Source organism: Mus musculus, chromosome 8 (assembly GCF_000001635.26).
Source record: "Mus musculus strain C57BL/6J chromosome 8, GRCm38.p6 C57BL/6J".
NCBI classification, from domain to species: domain Eukaryota; kingdom Metazoa; phylum Chordata; class Mammalia; order Rodentia; family Muridae; genus Mus; species Mus musculus.
Window position 1 is genome coordinate 10,897,663 of NC_000074.6, and position 13,379 is coordinate 10,911,041.

General features: G+C 47.1%; 2 long non-coding RNA genes across 2 annotated transcripts; one reads left to right on the forward strand and one right to left on the reverse strand.

The window, feature by feature from the left end:
* Positions 1–506: 506 nt before the first annotated feature.
* Positions 507–2,889, reverse strand: Gm2814 (predicted gene 2814). The gene is made up of 2 exons (NR_166616.1): positions 2,681–2,889; positions 507–1,567 (listed from the first exon to the last, which is right to left on the reverse strand). It is a non-coding gene; the product is annotated as a predicted gene 2814 (long non-coding RNA).
* Positions 2,260–4,672, forward strand: 4833411C07Rik (RIKEN cDNA 4833411C07 gene). The gene is made up of 3 exons (NR_102285.1): positions 2,260–2,489; positions 2,603–2,844; positions 3,943–4,672. It is a non-coding gene; the product is annotated as an RIKEN cDNA 4833411C07 gene (long non-coding RNA).
* Positions 4,673–13,379: the final 8,707 nt, after the last annotated feature.

A 13,379-nucleotide genomic window follows, 5' to 3' on the forward strand; every position in this document is an offset into this window, starting at 1 on the left:
AGCACTGCCCACTGCGTCTCCCTCATCTGAATTCCCACAGCAGCCTTCCCTGAATAATTCATCTCCTAGTTAATCATGCGTGCCTTGCATTGCAATAATTGCCTGTTTCAAGTCTGTCTTTAACTTCTCCTGTGATTATGGCCACACTGTCCATGAGAGCCGCGCAGACCAGACTTTGCATAGCTCTCTATCTCCTACAACTCTTAAGGATAAGTGGATTACATCTCCAGAAATAGCTCGCTGTGGCTCTGACAGTGGTCTACTGTCCTTTCTAAGGCCCATGTGAGCGTGACACACTGTCAGAGCCACCATGTCTCACAGTAGTTATCCCATGAAGAACATTTGCCCTCATGACTGTTGTGCCTGAGGATGCTGCCTGATGAGCAGTAAGCGGGGGCGGGGGCAGGGGGGACAGACTTCTTGGCCAAAGTTAAAATGTGTACAGACAAGTAAGAAGGCAATATATGTGGGGGAAATATACCAAATGATTCTTTTCCATTGTTTTTCCTTTTAGTCTGTATTTAAAGGGTTTTTATAAAGAATAAATACTGTCATTTATTTAGCATGCATTTAAATCACTAAATTGATGTGTGTATGTGTGTATGTGTGCACTTGCATGTGTATGTGCATGTGTGTGTGTGTGTACTCATGTGTGTGTGTGCATGTGTGTGAGTGTATGAACATGTGTATGCACATGCGTGTGTGTATGCATGCACATGTATGTGCATGTGTGTGAGCATGTGAGTGCACATGCATGTGTGTTTGCATGCACACATGTGTGTGCATGTGTGTGGGTGTGTGAGCATGTGTGTGCACGTGTATGTGTGTGTGCATGTGGAGGGGTGGGGTTTGTATTTTTTTCTTACATAATTTTAGGAGCCTTGAACAATTAATTGGTCCACTCCAGGTAGTGAGAACACACAACAGCTTGTCACCAATTCTTCCTTCCTTTCTTTAAGCTATGAAGGCTGAGGTGAAAGGGTACCTCGTAGACGGGGCCAATGGCAGAAGGCAGACTAGGGTTTCATTGCTTTCCTCCTCGCCCCACACTGAGACAGAGCAGCTTTTGCTCACCTCTGCCCCCAAACTCCCAGGAGAGTTATAAGTCCTGGGTAATGTGGCTGTCCAAGTATGAGAGATGTCAGTCATACAGCTCCAGAAAAGGGATCATGAGGTGGCCTAGATCTCCTGTGTGGCCTATCACCTTGTCTTAAATCTCTCTCTTGTTTTGTTTTGTTTTGTTTTGTTTTGTTTTGTTTTCGAGACAGGGTTTCTCGGTGTAGCCACCACCACGGCTTAAATCTCTTACTGAGCCGAAGAAGTGTGTGTTCCTCCGAGTGGTGCAGAGTCAACTGTTTCTTCTGCCTGATGTATTCTCAGGACGGGGACTTGTGGGCTTCAAGGAAACCCATCCAAGCAGGGTGCTGTGGACCACAGCAGGAGGTCAGACAGGCTAAGCTGCCTGTGCCCCCTCCCCCAAGAGGCTGTGGGTTCCAAAGTCTGGGTTCCCAGAGGCGTGATGACAAAAGGCAGCTGTGGTCCTTTGGGTTTCTGAAAGTGTTCCTTCCTGGTAGAGAAAAACAAGGACATATTGACAGACTAGTTCTTTTCATAGCCTGATAGCAGTCTGTGCTGTTCAGACGCAAAGGAAACACAGGGTACCAGCTCACTGTGCTTCGCATTAGCGTTCCCAGGACTCCGGCTCCTGGGGGAGAGAGTGCTCAGATGGGCCAAGGCTGGGGGTGGGGACCAAAGACACTGCTTCCCTTCATTTATTGTTTAACACCGTCAACCACCCACGTGTTTTGTTTGGTTTGTTTTGATTCTCTCCTATTGTTGACCTGGACTTCCTTTCCCCATGATGTCTTTCATGTCCCCCGCCACGTGTGTGTGTCCTCCGTGCCCCCACCCCCACCCCCGAGTGTAAGCTCCTAGGTTTGTAATCTTGGAAGCATCATTTATTTTTCCAGACACTTTGGGAGGAGGAAGGCTAGGTGGGGTCAGGAGCTTGTTTACTGTATGACCTCCCCTCCCCTCCCCTTGCTCGCCTGTCCTCCCTCAGCTCAACCCTGGCTGGTTTGTTTTCAGTGGGATTTTCACTCGCTAGCTGCAAGGTCAGCGCAATGAATCTGGATTGCGCAATAGGTCCCCACAAACACCGAAAAAGCAACGGTCTGACATGTTTGTTTGTTTGGTCCGGCCGTGATTATGTAACTGCCTCTGTTTTCTCTGTGCACTGGTGTCCCTATCCAAGTCTCCAGAAATAGGACAGCAGCCATTCCAGGTAGCAGGGGAATGGCCCTTCCTCACTTTCTGACGATTTTTTTTTACGCTCTTCTGTCTTTGGGGAAAGCGGCAGGCTAAGGAAAACCGGGAAGCCACGCAGACCTCTGCCTGTGACACAGCACGTGGGCTGGCCTCTGGCAACTGACAGAGGGAACATTGCTGCTGATGCGAAGAAAAGTCATCAGAGATTCTAAAAAATAACGGTAAATATAGTGAGTCTTGTTTGGTTTTAATTATAGCTGATTGGTGGTCTGTTTCTAGAAAAAAATAAATCAGTCTGTTAGCTATTACTAACTTTCCTTATTCACTCCCACAGACTATGGCGGATAAGCAAGGAGGGACAGGAGGTGACCAAGGCCACAGTGGGGAGAGACCTAGCAGAGAGAGCACCCACCTCAATCAGGCCACAGCCGGGACGGAGGTTCTGAGCCACGTCTCCTGAGTTCATTTACTCGGTGGAAGTCAATCTTAATTGTCAATTCGATGAGATTTTTAATCGCCATGGAAACAGACCTCTGAGCATGTCACGGAGACAGTTTCTATATCAGGTTAATCGAGGTGAGAAGATCCATGCTCAGTATGGGTATCAGACGAGAAAGAAAGAAAGAAAGAAAGAAAGAGAGAGAGAGAGAGAGAGGAGGGAGGGAGGGAGGGAGGGAGGGAGGGAGGGAGGGAGGGAGGGAGGGGAGGGGAGGGGAGGGGAGGGGAGGGGAGGGGAGGGGAGGGGAGGGGAGGGGAGGGGAGGGGAGGGGGGGAGGGGAGGGGAGGAGGGGAGGGGAGGGGAGAGGAGAGGAGAGGAGAGGAGAGGAGGAAGAAAGGAAGGAAGGAAGGAAGGAAGGAAGGAAGGAAGGAAGAAAGAGAGAGAGAGAGAGAAAGAGAGAGAGAGAGAAAGAAAGAGAGAGAGAAAGAAAGAAAGAGAGAAAGAAGGAAGACTTCCCTGGTTTCTTACTGTGCATGCAGCTTATAGCTGCCTCACCTCACCGGGCCCAGGAGCTATTCACCAGCGTGGACTGACTCTGAAACTGTCAACCACAGCAAATCTTTGCTTCCTAAAGTTGCTTCGCCAGGCAGTTTGTCCAAGTATCAAGGCAAGAACCTTATAAACCCTACCAGAAAGATTCTCCTGTGAGGTCTGGAAAGTACCATGGTCAGCTGGTGGAACTTCTCAAATAACCAGAAACCCAACTCAAAGAGAACTTCCTTGAGACATGAAACTGGAAGAAATTTGCAGACAAATGAACCATGTGCTGTGATAAAGGGTTAGGTGCACACAAATGTGCTTCCAAGTTCCTTGTGGGAAGTCGAGAGCTTTGAGCGGTCCGAAGACTGCCCACAAAACAGTCTCACTGCACTGGGTGGTGCAGGGGTGGAGGGGGTGGGGCCACAGCTACTCTGGCAGAGATAGAGGAAGCTGCATCTCAAATTCTGGAGGGCTCAAGGCAGCTTGGGCCTGACCCAAGGTAGGTCCTCTAAATTAAATGCCTACTTCCTATGAGGGAAACTGTGGGCTCATGAGATGCCCAATCACAGTTGAGACTATTGAGTGTCTGCCTCTGTGGTGAGAGAGAAAGAAAGATGGCCTCAGCCCGGTAAGCTGTGTGTGGTCTCCACTGTGTATCCAGCTTCACACTCATCCCCTGCCTCTATTCTCAACAGGTACATCTGAGGTACAACAGTCTACCTCATAGTGGCCTCTGACAGTCCAAAGCACGAGCGGTCATTGCCAGGGCAGCTCCATTGTCTGCCAGAGCCCTCTCTGCTCTGCTTATAGCTGTCTCATGCCAGCCGAGTCGCTTCAGCATGCAGGTGCCTGCCTCTGCTCACCCCCTGTCAGTTCCCAGGTATGGCATGAAGGGTAATGCCCCGGTGTCTCTAATGACAGTCATCACCTACCTCACAGTTCTAGGAGCCTCGTGTCTGAGTCTGAGGTATAAGCAAGATCCTACACTTCCACGGCCCTAGGAGAGGATCCTTCATGCCTCTCCCAGCTACTGGTGAAGGTCACAGTTTGATCATCTGACTTAAGGACCCAGTGCCCTGCCATCTACCCGTTTCTTCACATGTAGGCAGCTATGCCCAAACAGTCTCCTTATGTAAGTGCTACTCACTCCCCCAACCTACATGCTGCCACCTGACCACTCTGGCAGAGTCACTCTTCACAATGAGACCACATGCCATAAAGAGTCCCTTGAATAGGCTACGCAAGCCCACACTGCCACCCAACCTCAGATCCCATGTTGACCCGTCACTCACATCCCTTCACTGGGCATGTGCGGTTCAACTGGCCAGCTGCAGCCTCAGGGTCCCAGGTCTTCACCCTTCCCACATCCTATTCACCTTGGAAGTTCCTGTTGGTCCTTCAAATGGTTATTAAACTCCTCTAATGTACATTATGTTGGTAAATAGTCACGTACTGTTTGAGCCCACTGAGTATCTTGCTATGGAAGTGGGGTTTGCACTCACATTTCAGACCAAAGTGTGTTTATATCAAGTGTCTTCCAAGACCCTGTGCCCCAAAATAAAACAAAACAAAGCCTATGCTAGCTTAGGCCGAGGGCCTCCTGCTCTGTAGCAAGCAGTTGGAGTCTCTGAGTATTAAAAAGATTGTGTCTTTGGGAACAGCTAGAAGGAAGAGTGTTTCCAGCAGAGGTTACTACAGTTTGACACGTGATACAAAATGTTTGCGGTTGGAAAGAGAAGCTAGGAGCTCATTCGTGGAGAGGGTAGAGAGGACCCTCACAGTCAGGAGCTCCAGCCACCCGATTCCCTGGCCGGTTTCGGCTGGACATCCTGAACTCTTGATCTGATGATGCCACTTTTCTATTCTTTGTTCTTTTACTTGGAAACCCCACCAAGGGAATGCTCAGCCCTACTCTGGACTCTAAGCCAGGTGCCTCAGTGGGACCTCCCTGGTCACATCTGCTCCGTGTTTAAAGCTCCTCTCTTCCCACCCCACTTAACAAGATCCTCTCTCTCTCTCTCTCTCTCTCTCTCTCTCTCTCTCTCTCTCTCCCTACAGATCAGAGACACCAGGATGCCCCCCGTAAAAAATTTTCTTCTTTAAGTTGCCTTGGTCATTGTGTCTAAGTAGCTAAGACACCTTGCTCGGTTTTAAACTCACTCATTCAAAACCAAAACCATAGCTTTCATAAACCATTCTCTGGACTGTACAGAACAACTCCTTAAGGCAAACACATATCTGTGGATTCTATATATGGCCAAGCAGGTGAGTGTCTCCTTGGATGGCTGAGAAATCAGGTAATGATGATAGACATAAAGTACCAAATGTCTATGGTTCCAGGTTAACTCATTCAAGGCACAGGCATGTTTGTGCTGAGTCTGTTTTAATCAATGCAACATGCCTGGGTTTGGGGTTGCTATTTCTCTAGAAATCTCCAAAGATTTCTGCCCTAACTCATAGACTATATAGGTGTGGGCACATTGCAGTCATCTGAAGACCTGCAAACTATGGCATAGTGTAAGACCTTTGCCTCCTGATGTCATTAGCCCTTTCCAAGGGGTGCTTGCTACTTGAGTAATGGCTCCCCAGTGCTCTGTTTATAGGAAGGGGCCTGGAGAGCAAGTCCATCTCTCAGGGTTTGCTTTCCTTTCATTCACATGAGCAGGTCTTAGCAGACAATCCTCCTGGTGTGAGATCTGATGGGAATTTGGGGTCACAGAAGCATATCAGTGAGGGTTGGGGGCTTTGCGAGGTTATCAGATGACCCTCTTGACTTTGCTGGGTCCTGGGAGGCAAGAATGACAGGCAAAGGAGCCACTGAGTAGATGTGAACGCCTTTAATTCCTGTACTGAGGGAAGCACGGGCAGGTGGATCTCTGAGTTCAAGACCAGCTTGGCCTAAAGAACAAGTTCCAGGACAGCTAAAGATAAACAAAGAAACTCTGTCTCAAAAACTCAAAAGCAAAAAAAAAAAAAAAAATAGAGAGAGAGAGAGAGAAATATTAAAAAGTATTTAAGTGTCCAAGGTGTCATGAGCTAGTAGATACAATGTGTAGTCATTTTAACAGGAGGTTCTTAGTGAGTGACTCTTGGTAGCCCTCAACAGCATTCCTGGCTATTTGCAGAAGGTAGCAGGCCCTGCTTGGTCTCTCTCTGTAAACAAGCCAACATAGCCAGGGCAGATATTTCCCCACTGACACACCAACCAGTCTGTGTATCCTCAGTTGATGCCTCCACAGTGTTTGGCACTAGAGTCTGTGTGTGGCCAAATGCCAGGCCCACAGATGTCTTTAAAGATAGCTCATGTCCAAGAGCAGATAATGTACACTACTCTTGATTACTAATCAACACCAGTCTGCCCCTTGTGAGGAAAGCTCATGCTTTGCTGAGGAGTGACAGAGGGTGCAATCTCAGCCTGCGCTCCGTGTGGGCTGAGCTCTGCAGGAATCAAGACATAAAACCTTCCAGCTGCAGCTCTGACACACCTGGCTGAGGTGAAGGGAACCTTCATGAATCATCATGGTGAGTTCCTCTTCACAGTAGACCCTGTCCCAGGTCCTAGCAACCATCACTGCTTCCCCCAGCTCATCCTACTGTAGCTGTGAAGCTTGGGGGCAATCCAGAGCTCTCTGGAAGTGTTGTTTATCCTTCTCACCACAATGGGGAATCCTGTCCCATCACAGGGACACCCATAAGCATTGAGACCTTATTTGTTTCTTACACTGGCCCTGCCCATTGCAGAGATGGGTAAACTCTTAAGAACTGATTCTGGAAAAGATGACCCACTCTCCGTTCACAGGGTTTCAGAGTACTGGGCTTTCCCTTTCCTTCTCTCACAGATGAGAGGGAAGCCAGTGTAGAGACACTTAGTCAAGAGACAAAGTTCTACAATGAGCCCCTAGGCCCAGAGCAGAGCCTAGCCTCTGCCAATGGCCCCTGACTTCCTATCGTTCTTCTTTGACTTCTGTTTGCTGTGCAAAGTTGTCCAAGGAATCCTTGAATAACAAGTCAATGAAACTCTTTGTTGGAATCCTTTTATGCATAATTTATTATATTTTATGTATATGGCTATTTTATCAGCGTATATATCTATGCACTACATATGTCCCTGATACCTGTAAAGGCAGAAAAGGGAGTCAGATCCTCTAATATTGGAGTTGCAGACAGTTGTGAGTTGTCAGTGGGTGCTAGGAATTGAGTGAATGTGGGTTCTCTGTAAAAGCAGTTCTTAACCACCGATCCCTCTCTCCGTCCCCTCAATGAAAGTGAAAACCACCGGATGACTCTCCCAGTAGTCATGTAGGAAAGGGAGCCTCATGCCACCCATCAACAGCAAGCAAAGTGGCTTCATCCACTCCTGTTCTCAGCGACTATTTGCTAACCACTGCACAGCAGGCTCTATTTAAAGAGCAGAGAACCACTCAGATGGGCCAGACACCTGCTCCCATGAGCAAGGTCCTAGCACAGACCTGAGGCTCATGGATTGTGAGTTGATGTGAGGAGGACTTACCACACTCTATTGAGCCTCTCTGCTGGGACACACATGGAAGAAGTTGATGAGAGTGGTCTTGACTCCAGTTTAAAAATGTCAGCATCACTCAGGAGAAACCATCAGGGCTATAGAACATGGTATTCTGAAGTCAGAAAGGACTGAGTGGGCTGGACATCCAGTAATAGAGAACCTGCTGCAGAGAGGAATGAAGGGTACCAGAGATCAAACGGATGGAAGGAGTGGACCACACTCAGGGAGGTCCCACTTCCTCCCCATCCCTCTACAGTCACTCTCATGACTGTGGGCAATGACCTCTTACTTACAGAAACAGGTCCCTGGCTTCACTGGGCCCATAGGCCATAGTTTATGGACAGGCTTTGGTCTATGACATTAGTAGAAAAAAACATCATGGTTCGAAGAGTACACACCTCTGTCACATGCTTTGGCAGCCCTCACATGTACATGCGGCAATGTCTTTCAGAAAAGGGAGTTCTCTATCAGGTTTCCAACGGGGAGGCTTACGGAAATTCAGGAGGTCTGTGACGCCTTTAAAATTATAAGCAAACCTTTATGCAACTGCTTTCCAGAGATTTGTAATCCATAATGGCCTGGTGCCCAGAAGGCTAAGGGCAAATGCAAAACAAAGAAAGAGAGAGAGAGAGAGAGAGAGAGAGAGAGAGAGAGAGAGAGAGGAAGGAAGGAAGGAAGGAAGGAAGGAAGGAAGGAAGGAAGGAAGAAAGAAAGAAAGAAAGAAAGAAAGAAAGAAAGAAAGAAAGAAAGAAAGAGAAGAAAAAGAAAAAAACACACGTAAATTATCAATCTGAAATTCCTTATTCTTTCTCATGATGACTGCATCAGCCACTCTACAAAACTCCCCAGTAATAATGTGATCAGGGTTCTAGGTCCTTCATCACATCCTTATCCCCCAAGACCATTACTGGCAAGCCAAGCCAGCAGCCTTCAGGCCTCCATAATGCCACACTCACCTCCTCCCTGCACCTTCTCATCATAGCCCTATTCCCAGGCCCAGGGATCCTGCCCCTCCCAGGAGGCTCAGTAGCTCTTAGACCACGCAGGAGGAAGAGTAGAATTACTCATAAGTTGAAATGTTCTCAGAAATTCCTTTTTATAGTTGTTTTGTTTTTCACTAAGCATGCCAAAAGCCACACCTTATAAACGCTTCGCAGCCCAGCGTCTCCAGCTGTCAGGCTCTAAACACGAACTGGGTTGTATACATGATCTAACCAGGGCATCAGTGACTTCCAGAACTTAACAAAAACAAAAGGCATCATGCACACAGTCGAACCAGAAAGGACATAGAAATGATGCAAAGAGGTGTGGCATGCCAAGGGCAGTTGAAGAACAAAAAAAGACCCAAAGCCTGTCGGTAAACACCTCCAGAGAAAAAACGGTGTTGAACAATCATATCCCTAAACCTTCTATAGTCTTAAGGAATTGAACAAACAATAAACAACTAATGCAGTATTGAAGAAGACAGAACTGGGAGCTCTGAAATCCCCCAAGCTGGGGGCCTACTATGGAGTTACAGTACTGAGGACACAGGAACACCAGCAATGGCAGGGCTGATGATCCAGAAAGAGACCCTCACCGGTATCATTAGTGACCCCTGAGGAAGACCCAGGAGCTCCACATTTCCAGTAAATGCTGGGAAAACTGGACTATATGTTTTTTTTAAAAACAGATCTAGAGCAATTTCCTGAAAATTAACTCTAACTGGTTCACAGACCAGCCCAGCACAAGCACGGACTCACAGAACATCCAGCAGAAAGCCTATGGGCTTGGTGAAGAGTCCTTAGGCAAAATATGTGCTAAGATCCAAGATTCCTGAGCAATAATTGCTAAGGGATTCTTCCTTAAATTAAAACTGGGGAAAAATACACTTGCAAATATAACCAAAGACTGCGAGGCAAGTAAACAAGCTCCGAACTAAAGAAGGAGCCATCCTTGGGAAATGGTTTGTGACCTGCACAAAGGTGAGAGTCGACATGCCTGTGAAGACGGTTCACCTTTCAGCAAGGAGCTGAAAATTATAGAAGGTAAAGCTGATCTATGCCTACTAAACGGATAAAGTCCACAACGCTGGCTACAGCAAGTGCTGGCACAGATGTGGCCACAGGAGCTTCCGTGTATTGCTGGGGCAGAATCAGGATGGTTTGTCACATTGGCTGTTTCTTATAAAACTGCACACACTCCTGTCGTATGATCCTGCAGCGAGATCCTTTGCTTATGTACCTAAGTACGTTGAAAATGTAATGTCTGCACAAATACTGACAATGTCAAAAGGCAGTTTTATTTGTAATTGCAGTTGAGTACCCTCTGGTGCTAAAATAAAGAGCAATGAACTTTCTAGCCAGAAGGAGGAATGTCATCAAGAGAAAGAAGTCAGCTCGAAAAGCATGATAAGCTTCTAACTATAAGATATTCCGTCGTAACCGAAACTATGGGGACAAGAACAGGACCCATGGTGGCCATCGGTTCTGAGGGACAAGGAGAAAGAAACAGCTGAGCATAAAACATTCCACACGTGGGGGGGGGGGGGTCCACTCAGATCCATTGGCACAAAATGCCTCCTACCCACAACTGTCTTTATAAATAAAGTTTTATTGCAACCTGGGCTTATACACTATTTATATAGGGGCCATTGTCCTCATTGAGGTGTCCAGATTAAGTAGCTCTAGCAGAAATTAGATGGAGCATAAAATCTAAAATACTATCATATCCTTTACAGAATAATTCTGCTGAACTCTTATGAATTCATCGATTGTTATTTTTCTAAAGAAGAAGTTTTATTCTTAGAATCTCAAAGGAAAAAAATTCTGAGCTTGATATGAGTACAGTGTGGTAACCTGAAACGGAGCCTGAAACAGATGAAAGAGAATCAGTTTAACAACCGGGTGAACTCTGTGTAGATCTGTACTGAGTAGAAATTATTCTGTGTTCATCTCTGGGTTCTGACAAGAACTCCATCATTGTACAAGATGTGAACACTGACTCTCCAGTCTGACTCTGTGAACCATTTCTGTCAACCCAGTGAATCTCAAGATTTTTAGAAAGTTTATTCACAGGAGGAAAATCTCAGCCAATCAGCATTTGAGGACTGGAGAGATGGCTCAGTTGACATAGTGCTGACTCCTGAAGCATGAATGAATGAATGAATGAATGAATGAATGAATGAATGAATGAAGCTGGGCATGACAGCAAATAACTGAAGATCCATCCATCCCCACTGTGTAGGAGTGAAGGCAAGATCCCTAGAGAGCACTGAACAGCCAATCTGGATGCATCAATAAATTCTTACTTCAATGTCTCAAAAACTAAAAAGATCAATTTAGAAAGACATCTGATAAAGTTGACCTCCACATGCATGCCCAAGTGCCTGTGTGAGCACACACACACACACACACACACACACAACACACACACACACACAGAGGCAAACACACAAGCACATACACACACAGGCACACATACACTTAGGCACACACACATACAGGCACACATACATAGGCGCGTGCACACACACACATTGTAACAAGTATACAAAGTGTGAAATAACCCTGTTTCCAGTAGAAGGTCATGACCTGATCCTTGAGTCATTTGTTCATATATTCCATACACATTTATCAAGAACATGCAACCACTACCAAAAATAAGTTCTTTTTATTAAAAGAAAAAAAGGAAAAGCACCCCATTGATAGATGTCCCATTTGAGGAAAGCTTCTCTGAATGTCACAAACTGTTCACCAAAAACATTAACAACCACAACAACACTGCTATGGATAGACACATGGGAAATGAGAAGGATGGAAGGTCCCAGAGGCACTGTAGAGAGCTAAACACAGCCAAAGACGTGTGGGGAGCATCAATCCCGAGAGAGAACAACAGCCTGCATCTAGAACATTCTGGCAGCACGGCTATGGGGCTGCTTCATACAACAAAACCCCCTGTACAATGTCCCATCCCTCGGCGGCCTTCCAGAACCAAGTGTGAGGACAGCCTTGAGCTGCACCTCTAGAGTCCTGAGTCTCAGGGTCCATCTGAGATTGCATTGCTTGGAGATAACAGCTGAGGGAGGACTGTCTAGATCCTCACAGGAAGGTAGGGCAGTGTCTGAGCTGACGTTAGAGGACCAGAAGGGAGGCCAGCTCCTCCAGGTGCAAGAATAGACTAACGCTGTCCCCAGCAAGCAAAGGGTCAGTGAGACCTCCCGCCCATCAAATGACAATTGAGAGCAAGTGCCATCGATGGATCAGAGCCCACCGTGGGAGAGGAGTCTGCAAATTGGGAGGCTGCCTACACTTTCTGCCAGATGATGAAAATCCGCACACAGAATGTGAGCATATTGGGTAAAATCGGGTCTCAGTGGTTCACAGGATGCAAAGTTAGGAACTGTGTGGCCATCTGAGAGGAAAGCACACCACTAGCCCCATCTCTCTAAGGTTTACACAGGGAAGCATAGCTGGACAGTTTCCAGGAAATGATAGCCCATAGTGCTTTCCTGCCTGTGTCCATTTCTTCTGAAATAGGAAGAACATACTGACTGTCTTAGTCAGGGTTTCTATTGCTGCACAAATACCGTGACCAAGAAGCAAGTTGGGGAGGCAAAGGTTTATTCAGCTTACACTTCCATGTTGCTGCTCATCACCTAAGTAAGTCAGAACTGGAGCTCGGGCTTGTCAGGAAGCAGGAGCTGATGCAGAGGCCATGGAGGGATGTTACTTACTGGCTTTCTTCCACTGGCTTGTTCAGCTTGCTTTCTTATAGAACCCAGGACCACCAGCCCAAGGATGGCACCACCTACAATGGGCCCTCCCACGCTTGATCACTAATTGAGAAAATGCCTTAGAGCTGGATCTCACGGAAGCATTTCCTCAAGGGAGGCTCCTTTCTCTGTGTTAACTCTAGCTTGTATCAAGTTGACACACAGAATCAGTCAGTACACTGACTGTCCACTTGAACCCTAGAATCTGTGGTGCTGTGAGCATGACTAACAAGATTAGCATCCACCAAGAATTCAACCTCACAGGAAAAGAGAGAGACTGTAGAGTCGGGACCTCAAGTTGGGTGACTTTGATAAAGAAAGTCCTGAAAAGCCCTAGCCGTCTGAGGAATCTGGCCTTTGGAAGCCACTCTTCCAGTCACCAGCCACAGTTTAGGCCAGGCAATGCCAAAGTTCACTGAGAGGAAACTAGAGTCTGGGGGGGTTGTGGCTGTCAGAATTGTTATTTCCTGTCATAATCTTGCAGCAACAGCTTTCTCTGGCGCAGGCTGGAAATGAAGTGTTTCCTTATTGTGAAGGACCTGAGATAGAGGGGCTAAACGTCCCAGAATGGGAAGTCATCCAGGAGCATGGACTTCCCCCCAGAGAACTCTCCTCAAGGACTCAGCATGTGGCCCCAGGCACAGGGAAAAAGCTTCCACACGAATCTTCACCAGAGTTTCTCATCAGTCAAGAAGAGACTAAACTCTACAGTAAATATCCCACCAAGTTCATAGCTACTAACAAGCCCGGACTCAACTGTTCACACAGGAATGTCTGCCTTCCTCACCTCTGACCACCTGGAAAACATGAAGGTTTGGGTTCTGCGTGTACAGAATGATTGTCATGCAGGGCCCTCG